Source organism: Triticum urartu, chromosome 2A, assembly GCF_056163025.1.
Source record: "Triticum urartu cultivar PI428250 chromosome 2A, HENAU_Tu73, whole genome shotgun sequence".
NCBI lineage: Eukaryota > Viridiplantae > Streptophyta > Magnoliopsida > Poales > Poaceae > Triticum > Triticum urartu.
Genome location: NC_141874.1, coordinates 351430684 through 351444945, shown reverse-complemented (window position 1 = coordinate 351444945; position 14262 = coordinate 351430684). Strand labels below are relative to the sequence as shown.

Sequence of the window (14262 nt, the reverse complement as noted above, 5' to 3'; positions counted from 1 at the left end):
CGCCGCCCGACGCCGCCGCCCGCCGCCCGACGCCGCCACCGCCGCTGACGCCGCCGCTCGCCGCCCGCCCGTCGCCGCCTCGCCGGAGTACACGGTCGCAGCCTCGCCGCCCGCCGCCGCCGCCGACCCGTTCCATGAGGTAGCCACCGGTTTTTTTAAAAACCGATCAGTTTTATTTCATAAACCCTAGATCTGTTTTTTCCAGATCTGGTTCGTTTTTTCGGTTTAGTTATTTAGCGGACGATCGTCCGTACGTTCGTTCTAACGAATGGTTTTTTCCCGTTAGCCACAGACAGCGAACGTTCGTTCGTTAGCCTGTTTGTCAGTTTTTATTTTTCTCGGATTTTTCGCGATTATTCTCGATTGCAATTTCTGATCCAATTTTCGTTTTAGTTTATCTTTTCGCTCGTTTATCGAAATCAGGCGATTCAAGCGCCTAGAGTTTCGTCTCGGAGCCCTCTTTTTGTTTAACCAACTTAAACAAGTTTTTGCTACTGTAAAATTTGACTTTAGTCTAGATTAGTAAACAATGCTTGTTCCTTTCGCAGTTTGAGTTTCATTGCTTCGTTTGATTTGATTCTTTTTGCAAATCGGAGTTCTTAAATTGAACTTTCTGGTTAGATCTTCTTATTTGAGTTTTACCCGTGCCCCTTGCTTGATTGCTTATTGTATGCTTGTTTGATTGCGATAGAGTACCCGGAGTGCGAAGCGTGCTACTACGAGTCTCTAGGTTTCACGGATCATCAGCAAGGCAAGTAACACTTTGATCATACCTCTTTACTACCCAGTTTTATTGCATTAGATCAATCCTCAAAAACTTGCATGGTTAGGATCTGAATAAATTGTGGGTTGGGAAGTAGATGAGGTAGAACCTGTTCACCTGTTTATTATCAAACCCTTGGGAGTTACTTCTACGTTATGCTTATATTGCCATGCTATGCTTGTACCATGGTTTGGGTTTGGGTTTGGGTTTGGGTTTGAGAGTATCCATGACATATGTGAGTAGTTAATTAATGGTTAACTTAACGTGGCAACTTTAATGCACATCTGGGTGGATTGAGGCACTTGGGGAACCCAGTGATTGCCTGTATTTTTGGAAATCCTGGGGTACCGTGTGATTCTCCTATGGACTGCCACCCAGGCTCAAAGGGATCATAAGATTATTCATGCTACAAACTTCCGTGTGCAGCCAGATGCCAATATGGGCTCTGGCATAGTTGAGTAAGTTGTGGGAAACCTTTCCATGATGGGCTAGCAGATGTAGGGGATTGTAGGTGTACAGGCCTATCTATCGGTTAAGGGAACCTCTTCGGAAAGACTGTGTCTCGGTCATCCGTTTCTCAAACATCATGAAAGTGCGAGAAATCCAACGGAGGAGATCGAGTCTTGTGGGGAAAAGTGCACAAAGCTCTGCAGAGTGTACAAACTAATCATGGTTAGCCGTGTCCCCGGTTATGAACATCTTGAGTATCTAGTTCTTGGATTATCATGTGGATCTCATCACTCTTAATATAAATTGATTGGGTTATTAATTACTTTTAATTGGTATTGAGAGGGGGTTTACCTTCTCAATGTTTTTCAACCAACTTTGTAGTTAAATAAAATATATTCCTTTGCAGTAGGGAAAAATTGGCTTTCCGCAAAACATATAACCATACAGCCTCCACCAGCCAAATATGCATGTAGTGATATCATTATTTTGTTCATTACTCTCTTGTGTTACATTGCCAGCATATTCCATGTGCTGACCCGTTTCGGGCTGCAACGTATCATGTTGCAGACTTTTCAGACGACGAGTAAGGAGCCTTAGGTCGTGGTCTTTCACTCAGTGATGCCGTTGGAGCTGATGGACTCACTTTATCTTCCAAGCCTTCCGTTGTTATCGTATTAGATGGCCTTAAGCCATATTTAATGTACTTAGTTCTCTTTTGAGACATTCGATGTAATAAGTGTGTGATTTCTACTCTGTTATAAATCCTCAAGTATTGTGCATGTCAGCATTACCGATCCAGGGATGACACTGATGGACAGAGATTAGACTGTTTGAGGCTGGTCGCTACAAGATGGTATTAGAGCACACACTGACTGTAGGACACAACCACTAAGCTAAAGCCCTAGATCACTACTCTCTTCTCATTTCTGACCCCTCTCCATTTTCTACTCTTTAGGATGGCGGACGCAAGGAACAAGTTTGCACAACTGGATGAAGAAACACCCTTTGGACGACACTTCAAGGAAGTCACTAGGTACCTGAACATTGGCATACCAAGCTTCATCGGGACTTACAACGCCACTTTACCAGAAGAGGAGTGCTGGATGATTCAAGTTCAAGTTCCAGGAAGGACATTTATGCCAGTCACTGAGCCCATAGAGTTTTCCTTCGATGCACCAACCTGGAGTTTAGGAAAGAGTATGGCAGCCCACATCACCATGGGACGCATTGGAGAAGTTTACCACAAGGATCTCAAGGATACTATCTACTAGATTTGTGGCCGCCGAGATGAGCAATGGGAGATGATCAGCACCAGGAAGGATAGATCAATTGCCGCTTTCATCCAGGAGTTAAACCAGCACATTCGTCGCCAGGAGAACCAGATGTGCGCAGACATGATAGATCTAAAGAAGGCGATGACAAGGATCACAGAGCTTGAAGAAGAACTCAAGGCAACTCGCGAAGATTATGAGGAGGAAATTGTCATACTAGTGGAGAAGAATGACGATCTGACAAGGAAGCTAGGAGTATTCATGGGAGACCCCGCGCCAAGAGGAGAAGATGACGGTTCCACTTGCCCGGAGAACTACATCATTGTCGATGACACAGACTCGGACCCCGACAATAGCGATGATGATTATGTTGATGAAGCTGGAGCAGATATCATGGAGTCTTCGACCGATCAATATTTCTAGTCGACCACCATATCAGTAGTAGTATTCCACCATGTATATAGTATAGTCCGAGCACTTTTGTAACGATAGTTCTAGACCGATTGGATGCGTTTGCTTGATTGATTGAGTGATATGATTGTGTTTGTCTCATGTGCATATGGGTAGTGTTTTCTCACTAGACCTCATTCTATTCTATTCTCTTCCCTCTAAACCCTCAGATGCCTCCGACACGTGACCCCGGCTTTACCTTTCCACCGAAGCTCACTCAGTTAATCTAGCAGCAGAATACCCTGATGCAGTTGTTAGTTCAGAACCAAGGCAACAACAAAAACAACCCACCACCACCACCACCAGTTGACAACTTAGCCCGTTTGCTAAGGTTGCAGCCGCCGGTGTTTTCCAGTAGCACCGAGCCGATAGTGGCAGATGATTGGCTCCACGGGATTGGAAGGGAGTTAACCACTGCAGGATGCACATATGCTGAGAAGGTGCATTTTGCTGCACACCAATTGGATGGACCAGCAGCCTCATGGTGGGAGAATTACATTGTCACCTATCCTATAGCCACTTTTACATGGGACCAGTTCCAGCAGGCTTTTCGCACAACCCATGTATCAGCAGGAGCTATGGCCATAAAGAAGCGTGAGTTTCACAACTTACGCCAAGGACGACGCACCTTTAGCCAGTATGTGGATGACTTTAGCAAGCTAGCACGTTATGCCCCAGATGACGTTGCTACGGATGCAGCTAAGCAGGAGAAGTTTCTGGAAGGACTGAATGATGAGTTGAGCATGCAGTTGTGGTAGCAACCTTTAATAACTACCAACAGTTGATAGATAGAGCTCTCATTCTTGAAGGGAAGCAGCAGCAGATTGACAACCGCAAGAGGAAGTATGGACAAGGGAAGTATAATTCTGGAGCTCAGCAGAGACCCCGTTTCACCCCGAACTCGGGAGGACCCTTACATCATAACCATGGAGGTCACAATCACATTGGAGGAAGTTCGCACAACCATAGTGGCCCCAAGAACGGAAATGGTAATGGAGGAAGTAACGGACAGAACCGTTCCAACCCAACAACGCCGCCAAGAAAGATCTAAGCCACGTTACTTGCTACAAGTGCCAGAAGACTGGACATTATGCCAATGAATGTCCTGAAGCTAAGAATGGAAATGACAATGGAAGCTCTGGGAAGAAGCCCAACCCTTTCAATAGGGGACAAGTGGACTACGTTAACGTGGAGGAGATTGAAGCCCAGCCAGATGCAGTAATAGGTAAGTTTTTGGTTAAGTCATTTACTGCAGTTGTACTTTTCGATACTGGTGCATCGCATTCATACATATCAAGGGGATTTGTGGATAAGTATAAACTACCCACCAAAGTTCTTAGTACACCTATGTTAGTAAGCTCGACAGGAGCCGAGTATATGGCAAGCCAAGGATGCTTTCAGATGCCATTGACCATAGGTAGGCACGTTTTCGCCTCATATCTGATAATTTTGGAGTCACAAGGTTTGGATGTGATTCTGGGTATGGATTGGCTATCAATGTATGGAGGAAACATCGATTGCGCCAGTAAGTCTATTTTGCTCACCACCCCAGAAGGAAGAAGGATCAAGTATGTATCCCGGCATGCGCCGATTAGGACTCAAGTAAATTCCTTATCAGGAGTTGTACAAGAGGAAGTACCAGTAGTGAAGGATTTTCCGGATGTATTTCCATAAGAGTTGCCAGGCATGCCACCAGATAGAGACATTGAGTTTTTGATTGAGCTTTTGCCAGGCACAGGGCCAATATCTAAGAGACTGTACAGGATGCCGACACAGGATTTAGAAGAAATTAAGAAGCAGATTAAGGAGTTACTGGATAAAGGATATATTCGCTCAAGTTCGTCACCTTGGGGATCACCCGTACTTCTAGTGGAAAAGAAGGATGGATCGCTGAGGATGGTTGTTGATTATTGAGGATTGAATGAGGTGACGATCAAGAACAAGTAGCCCCTGCTGATGATCAATGATTTGTTTGATCAGCTACAAGGAGCTAAGGTGTTTTCCAAGATCGATCTGCGGTCAGGGTACCACCAGTTGAAGATTCGAGAGCAGGATATACCTAAGATAGCTTTTACCACAAGGTACGGGCTATATGAGTATACCGTTATGTCATTTGGCCTGACTAACGCAGCTGCCTATTTCATGAACATGATGAATAAGGTGTTTATGGAGTTTTTAGATAAGTTTGTCGTGGTGTTCATTGATGATATTCTGGTCTACTCGAAGAATGAAGAGGAGCATAAAGAGCATTTGCGTTTAGTACTTGGGAAACTCAGAGAACATCAACTATACGCCAAGTTCAGCAAGTGTGAGTTTTGGTTGAAGGAAGTTGGATTCCTTGGACATGTTATATCCAGAGAAGGAATAGCGGTAGACCCCAACAAAGTCGTCACTGTGACAAAATGGGAGGCACCCACGTCAGTTGGAGAGATCCGGAGTTTTCTTAGACTCGCAGGATACTACCGGAGGTTCATTGAGAATTTCTCGAAGATTGCAAAGCCTATGACAGATTTTTTGAAGAAGGACACCAAGTCCAAAAGGACTGAGGAATGTGAGGCTAGTTTTCAGGAATTGAAGAAACGTTTGGTTACATCACCAGTGTTGATTCTGCTAGATCAACGCAAAGATTATGAAGTGTATTCTACGCTTCTCGTCGAGGACTTGGAGCAGTGCTTATGCAGGAAGGAAGAGTTGTTTCATATGCCTCACAACAACTTAAACCCCATGAGTTGAATTATGCTACCCATGATTTGGAGTTAGCGGCCGTAGTGCATGCGTTGAGGACTTGAAGACATTTTCTCATCGGAAATCATTGTGAGGTATACACGGATCACAAGAGTTTGAAGTATATCTTCATGCAGAAGGAGTTGAATCTTGATAACCCACAAGTATAGGGGATCGCAACAGTTTTCGATAAGTAAGAGTGTCAAACCCAACGAGGAGCTAAAGGTAGAACAAATATTCCCTCAAATTCTATCAACCATCGATACAACTCTACGCACGCTTGACGTTCGCTTTACCTAGAACAAGTATGAAACTAGAAGTACTTTGTAGGTGTTGTTGGATAGGCTTGCAAGATAATAGGAGTACATAAATAAAAAGTAGGGGCTGTTTAGATAAAGAAACAATAAAGTAAATATAGCGAGTGTGGAAAAGTGGTGGTAGAAGTTACGAAATTCCCCCTAAGCAATTGACTATTTTACTAGACCGATAGCAAGTATTATGTGGGAGAGGTGTAACATCCCAAATTTTCAATTTGGAATGTTATACATTAGATCATCATTGCATATCATATTTTATTTTTGAATTTTGGTTGATCATAGAAAATTTTACGCAACTCAAGGACCCATGGAGAGAGTTGGGGATTTCGTTATTTTCATATTTGAGTTTTCTCAAATTTTGAGAATAGGATCATTTGGTTTTATTTATTTTATCATCAATTATTTCTATTACAAAAATATGGAAGAGGGAATAAAATGACTTTCCCAAAATAGAGAAATATTGAGGATTTAATAATAAAATCAAACAAGATTTTATTTCGGAGTTTTTCGGTGTTTTATTTGAATTTAGGAAAAATGTGTGTTTTTCAAAATTGCATTTAGGCCCCAAATAAATGTTCACTTTGTCGGGCTTGATTTTAGAAGCCCGGGAAAATTTATTTCGGGATTTTTGGAGTCCGTTTAGTATTTATTTTTATTTTTTTCTGAGCGGAAATAATTTAAAAAAGAAACGAACCGACCTAACGGGCCGTGTCCGACTAGGACTCTGGCCCGACTAGGCTTTATAAGCCGAGGCCTAGCCCCGGGGAACCCTAGCCGCCCCAGCCCCAACCCTAGCCGCCCACCCGCGCCGCCGCCGCCGCTGCCCGCCGCCCGCGCCGCCGCCGCCACCCGCCCGCGCCGCCGTCGCCGGACGCCGCCGCCGCCGACGAGGTTCGCCGCCGCACCTCGTTTTTCGTGCCTTCAGTTTGAAAAAAAATCGATCGGTTTTCGTCGGTTTAATAGATTCGGTTTTTTTAAAATAGATCGGTTTTTCCGGTTTATTTATTTTAGCGAGCGTTCGTCGTTTTTTTTGTTTTTCTCGGATTAAATCCACGATTTTTCTAATCGTGATTCCTGATCTGATTTTCGTTTTAGTTTAACTTTTCGCTCATTTATCGGAATCAGGCGATTCAAGCGCCTAGAGTTTCGTCTCGAAACCCTCTATCCGTTTAACCAACTTAAACAAGATTTTGCTACTGTAAAATTTGCCCTAGATCCAGATTACTAGAACGAAGTTGTTTTCTTCCGCCGTTTGACTTTCGTTGCTTCGTTCGATTTGATTCTTTTTGCCAACCGGAGTTCTTAAGTTGAACCTTCTGGTTAGATCTCTTATTTGAGTTTTACCTGTGCTTTAGTTGAGTACTTATTGTATGCTTGTTTGTTTGTCTGCGATAGAGTATCCGGAGTGCGCCGCCTGTTACTTTGAATCGCTAGGTTTCCCGGATCATCAGCAAGGCAAGTAACACTTTGATCATACCTTTTCTACTACCCAGTTTTATTGCATTAGATCAATCCTCACACATTGCATGATTAGGATCTAATTAAATTGTGGGATGGGAAGTAGATGAGGTAGTACCTATTACCTGTTTATTTTCAAACCTTTGGGAGTTACTTCTACGTTTGCTTATTATGCCATGCTATGCTAGTAGACGTAGATTGGGTGAGTGATATCCATGACAGATGTGAGATTGATAATTAATGGTTTATCTAAGGTGGCAACTTAAACACACATCTGGGTGGATTGAGGCACCTGGGTATTCCAGGACTTGCCTGTTTTCTTTTGGACCGCCACCCAGGCTCAAAGGGATCATGAGACTATTCATACTAGAAACTTCCGTGTGCAGCCACAAGCTATTATGGGCTCTAGCATAGTTGACTAAGTTGTGCGAACTCTTACAGTGGTAGACTAGCAGATGTAGGGGATGTAGGTGGTACGGTCTACCTGATCGTAAGGTGCTAGCACTTCTGAAAGACTATGTCTTGGTCATCCGTCTTCTCAAACACCATGTAGTGCGAGAAAACAAACGGAGGTGATCGAGTCTTGTGGGGAAAAGTGCGCAAACCTCTGCAGAGTGTAACAAACTAATCATGGTTAGCCGTGTACCCGGTTATGGACATCTTGAGTATCTAGTACTTGGATTATCATGTGAATCTCAACATGTTACTCTAAATTAATTTTGTTGGGTTATGTTTAATGATGATGCTTAATTGGGATTGAGAATGTTGTCAACCATTCTCAATGTTTAACAATCACCTTGATAGTAATTAAAATTTTATTTCTTTGAAGTAGGGAAAAATTGGCTTTACGCAAAACTGTAACCATAGAGCCTTCCACCAGCCAAATATGCATATAGTATAGCTGTTTCATTCCATTACTCTCTATGTGTTACCTTGCTAGCATATTCCATGTGCTGACCCATTTTCGGGCTGCAACGTTAATGTTGCAGGCTTTTCAGACGACGATTAAGGAGTTTTTAGGTTGTGGTTCTATACTCAGTGATGTCGTTGGAGTTGATGGACTCACTTATCTTCCAAGCCTTCCGCTGTTAATGTTATTAGATGGGCTTAAGCCATATTTATTGTAATAAGTTCTCTTTTGAGACATTCGATGTAATAAGTGTGTGATTGCTACTCTGCTATAAATCCTCCGAGTACTATGTGGTGTTAGCATTACTGATCCAGGGATGACACCGGAGCACAGAGATCAGACTGTTTGAGGTCTGGTCGCTACAAGAGGCCACTGCTAGCATGTCATCCCTGACTTGGAATTCTATGCACTTATGATTGGAAATATTAGCAAGCATCCACAACTACTAACGTTCATTAAGTTAAAACCCAACCATAACACTAAGATATATTGGTCCCCCTTCAATCCCGTATGCATCAATTTCTATGCTAGGTTGAAGCTTCTGTCACTCTTGCCCTCCAATACATAGTCCTATCAACATACAACTAACCCTATGGTGTGATCCACGCGTGCAATCATATGATGGGCACCAAAGGACAGCAACATAACCACAAGCAAATTAAATCAATCATAGCAATTCATCAACCACCGATAGGACAACGAAAATCTACTCAGACATCATAGGGTGGCAACACATCATTGGATAATAATATGAAGCATAAAGCACCATGTTCAAGTAGAGGGTACAACGGGTTGAGGGAGAGTGGACCGCTGTAGATAGAGGGGGGAAGGTGATGGAGATGTTGGTGAGGATGGCGGAGGTGTTGGTGTAGATCACGATGATGATGGCCCCCGGCGGCATTCCGGCGCCACCGGAAGCGAGGGGGAGAGAGCCCTTCTTCTTCTTCTTCTTCTTCTTCTTCTTCCTTAACCTCCTCCCTAGATGGGAGAAGGGTTTCCCCTATGGTCCTTGGCCTCCATGGCACGAGAGGGGCAAGAGCCCCTCCGAGATTGGATCTGTCTCTCTCTGTTTCTGCGTTCTCACATTCTTCCCTTTCACCATTTCTTATATTCCCGGAGATCCGTAACTCCGATTGGGCTGAAATTTTGACACGATCTCTATCCGGATATTAGCTTTCTTTCGGCGAAAGAAGGGCATCAACTGCCTTAAGGGTGGCCCACGAGGGTCAGGAGCGCCCAGGGGGGGCAGGTGCTCCCCCCTTCCTCGTGGCCACCTCGGGAACCGTCTCGCATGGATTTTTCTTCCCAAAAATCATATATATTACAAAAAAAATCTCTGTCAGTTTTTATCCCGTTTGGACTCCGTTTGATATGGATATTCTGCGAAACAAAAAACATGCAACAAACAGGAACTGGCACTGGGCACTGGATCAATATGTTAGTCCCAAAAATAGTATATAAAGTTGCCAAAAGTATATGAAAGTTGTAGAATATTCGCATGGAACAATCAAAAATTATAGATACGACGGAGACATATCAGCATCCCCAAGCTTAATTCCTGCTTGTCCTCGAGTAGGTAAATGATAAAAAAGATAATTTTTGATGTGGAATGCTACCTAGCATAATCTTGATCATGTAATATAATCATGGCATGAGTATTAAGATACGAGTGATTCAAAGCAATAGTCTATCATTTGACATAAAAGCAAGAATACTTCAAGCCTACTAATAAAGCAATCATGTCTTTTCAAAATAACATGGCCAAAGAAAGTTATCCCTATAAAATCATATAGTCTGGCTATGCTCCATCTTCACCTCACAAAATATTCAAATCATGCACAACCCCGATGACAAGCCAAGCAATTGTTTCATACTTTTGATGTTCTCAAACCTTTTCAACTTTCACGCAATACATGAGCGTGACCATGGACATAGCACTATAGGTGGAATAGAATATGATGGTGGAGAATACAAAAAGGAGAAGATAGTCTCACATCAACTAGGCGTATCAACGGACTATGGAGATGCCCATCAATAGATATCAATGTGAGTGAGTAGGGATTGCCATGCAACGGATGCACTAGAGCTATAAGTGTATGAAAGCTCCAACTGAAACTAAGTGGGTGTGCATCCAACTTGCTTGCTCATGAAGACCTCAGACATTTGAGGAATCCCATCATCGGAATATACAAGCCAAGTTCTATAATGAAAATTCCCACTAGTATATGAAAGTGATAACTCAAGAGACTCTCTATATGAAGAACATGGTGCTACTTTGAAGCACAAGTGTGGAAAAAGGATAGTAGCATTGCCCCTTCTCTCTTTTTCTCTCATTTTTTATATTTTTGGTGGGCTTCTTTGGCCTCTTTTTTTATTTGGGCTTCGTTGGCCTCTTTTATTTTTTTGTAAAGTCCGGAGTCTCATCCCGACTTATGGGGGAATCACAGTCTCCATCATCCTTTCCTCATTGGGGCAATGCTCTAATAATGATGATCATCACACTTTTATTTACTTACAACTCAATATTACAACTCAATGTCTAGAACAAAGTATGACTCTATATGGATGCCTCCAGCGGTGTACCGGGATGTGCAATGATCTAGCGTAGCAATGACATCAAAAAATGGACAAGCCATGAAAACATCATGCTAGCTATCTTACGATCATGCAAAGCAATATGACAATGAATGCTCAAGTCATGTATATGATGATGATGAAAGTTGCATGGCAATATATCTCGGAATGGCTATGGAAATGCCATGATAGGTAGGTATGGTGGCTGTTTTGAGGAAGGTATATGATGGGTTTATGGTACCGGTGAAAGTTGCGCGGTACTAGAGAGGCTAGCAATGGTGGAAGGATGAGAGTGCGTATAATCCATGGACTCAACATTATTCATAAAGAACTCACATACTTATTGCAAAAATCTATTAGTCATCGAAACAAAGTACTACGCACATGCTCCTAGGGGGATAGATTGGTAGGAAAAGACCATCGCTCGTCCCCGACCGCCACTCATAAGGAAGACAATCAATAAATAAATCATGCTCCGATTTCGTTACATAACGGTTCACCATACGTGCATGCTACGGGAATCACAAACCTCAACACAAGTATTTCTACTAATCCACAACTACCCACTAGCATGACTCTAATATCACCAACTTTATATCGCAAAACTATTGCAAGGAATTAGACATATCATATTCAGTGATCTACAAGTTTTATGTAGGATTTTATGACTAACCATGTGAATGACCAGTTCCTGTCATCTCTCTAAATAGATATAAGTGAATCAAGAGAGTTTAATTCTTTATACAAAAGGTATACCCATGCTCTAACAAATATAAGTGAAGCAAAAGAGCATTCTACAAATGGCGGTTGTCTATGTAAAGATAAACATGCAATCCAAACTTCAAATGATATAAGTGAAGCACAGGAAGCATTCTATAAAGCCATACTCAAAACATATAAGTGAAGTGCAAAGAGCATTCTATAAATCAACCAAGGACTATCTCATACTAGCATGGTGCATAAAATAAAAATGAAAACTAAATGCAAAAGACGCTCCAAGATTGCACATATCGCATGAACGAAACGAATCTGAAAACATATACCGATACTTGTTGAAGAAAGAGGGGATGCCTTCCGGGGCATCCCCAAGCTTAGAAGCTTGAGTATCCTTGAATATTTACTTGGGGTGCCTCGGGCATCCCCAAGCTTGAGCTCATGCCTCTCTTCCTTCTTCTCACATCGAGACCTTCTCGATCATCGAACACTTCACCCACACAAAACTTTAACAAAAAACCCGGTAAGATCCGTTAGTATAATAAAGCAAATCACTAATCTAAGTATTGTTGCAAACCAATTCATATTTTATTTTTGCCTTGTGTCTACTGTAATATAACTTTTTCATGTCTTAATCCACTGATAGGAATCGATAGTTTCATCAAAACAAGCAAACTATGCATCAAAAACAGAATCTGTCTAAAACAGAATAGTCTGTAATAATATGAACATTCACCATACTTCTGATACTTGAAAAATTCTACCCAAATTAGGAAAAATAAAAATTTGTATAGAAAGACAGTGCAAAAAGAATCAGAACCATTTGACATTCCAGCTAAAAATGTAAAATCGCGCACTACAGCCAAAGTTTCTGTCCTGCATCGTACAAACCATCAAGCAAATGTAAACATCCTAAAGGCAAACCTTGGCACATTATTTTTATAATACAATGGAATTGTACAAGGGGATAATTATTTTTGTTGAAAAGTTTCTGTAATCAAGATTCACAAAGTTTCAGTGAGCATGAACAAAGTTCAAGGAGCTCTCCCACTTCAACAATGCTTGTCTTTCTCACTTTCACTTTCCTTTTTGAAAAAAGTTTTGGGTTCCCCTCTTTATTTTTGTTGTTTTTAAAATATATGAAAGCACTCAACAAAAATAAATGACTCTCTAAAACTTCCGGGTTGTCTCCCTGGCAGCGCTTTCTTTAAAGCCATTAAGCTAGGCATATAGTGCTCAAGTAATGGATCCACCCAGATCCCAAGGTATATCAAAGCCAATTTTAATTAACAGTGACTTGTAATTTAGTAGTGACCAAAAAGTAGCACATATCATGCAATGACAAAGTCTAACTCTCTTCCTATGCATAGGCATGTCATAAAAGAACAATGCATGCACACAAAGTAAAGGCCAATGCATAGCATAAGCAGTTTCTTGCAATTTTTTCATATTGGAAACATAGAGAGGTGGAGATATAGTTCCTCTATCATAATAATTGCAAGTAGGAGCAGCAAGCACATGCATATTATATTCATTAAAATCATCATGTGCAACGGTATAAGGCAACCCATCAATATAATCCTTAATAAGTGCAAACTTCTTCGATATAGTGTAGTCGGGAGAATTCAAAAAGATAATAGGACTATCATGCGTGGGTGCAATAGCAACAATTTGATGTTTAACATAAGGAACTATAGCAAGTTCATCTCCATAATCATAATTCATATTGGCATCTTGGCCACAAGCATCATCAAAAAGGGATATTTCAAAAGAATCGACGGGATCATAGCAATTATCATAGCATTCATCCTTCGGTAAGCACGAAGGGAAATTAAACAATGTATGAGTTGAAGAGTTGCTCTCATTAGAAGGTGGGCACGGGTGATCAATCCACTCTTCCTCCTTTTGTTCTTCGCTCTTCTCCTCATCTTTCTCATCCAATGAGCTCACAGTTTCATCAATTTCTTCTTCCATAGACTCATGCAAAATATTAGTCTCTTCTTGGACAGCGGAGACTTTCTCAATAAGTGCATTAATATCGTAATTGTATTCATAATTCTCATAGCAATATTTAAGGATAGCTAATTTTCAGGTCTATAAACCGAATCATCAAAATCTTCAAACTCTTTAAACATAGATTCAATTTCATAAGCACCCATAAAAGAAACAAATTCTTCTATTTGTTCCACATCATAGTAATCATATATACCTCTAGCATAAGAAGCTAAGGTTTTATTATCATTAAATTCGCATAAAAAGGGAAGGTGTGGAGCCTTCATCTTAGAGCAACAAGTATAATCATATCTCAAGCATAGTTGCCTAGCATACCAATTCAATATATAAATTTGATCCCATAATAGTTCCCCTTTTTGTGTCAAGCGGTAATCCCTAAAGTATTCACGTTGATCCAATGTTACTCCCATTACATAATTGAATGGGGTTTTTGTCGGGGTGCTGATCCACGAACACCTATGGGACCGGCGGACCGAGTCCCTTTCGGTTCGGCGGGGGCGGAGGTTGCGCAAAGAGCAAATCGAGGCGATGCACGCGAGCGATTTACCCAGGTTCGGGCCGCACGGATGCGTAAAACCCTACTCCTGCTTTGTGGTTTGTATTGATTTCTTGCTCGGG

At 41.7% G+C, this 14262-nt stretch overlaps 1 pseudogene; it reads left to right on the top strand.

Annotated features, from left to right (window-relative positions):
- The first annotated feature begins 2169 nt into the window (after nt 1–2169).
- LOC147985078 (uncharacterized) lies at nt 2170–2907 on the top strand (annotated as a pseudogene).
- The last annotated feature ends 11355 nt before the right edge of the window (nt 2908–14262 follow it).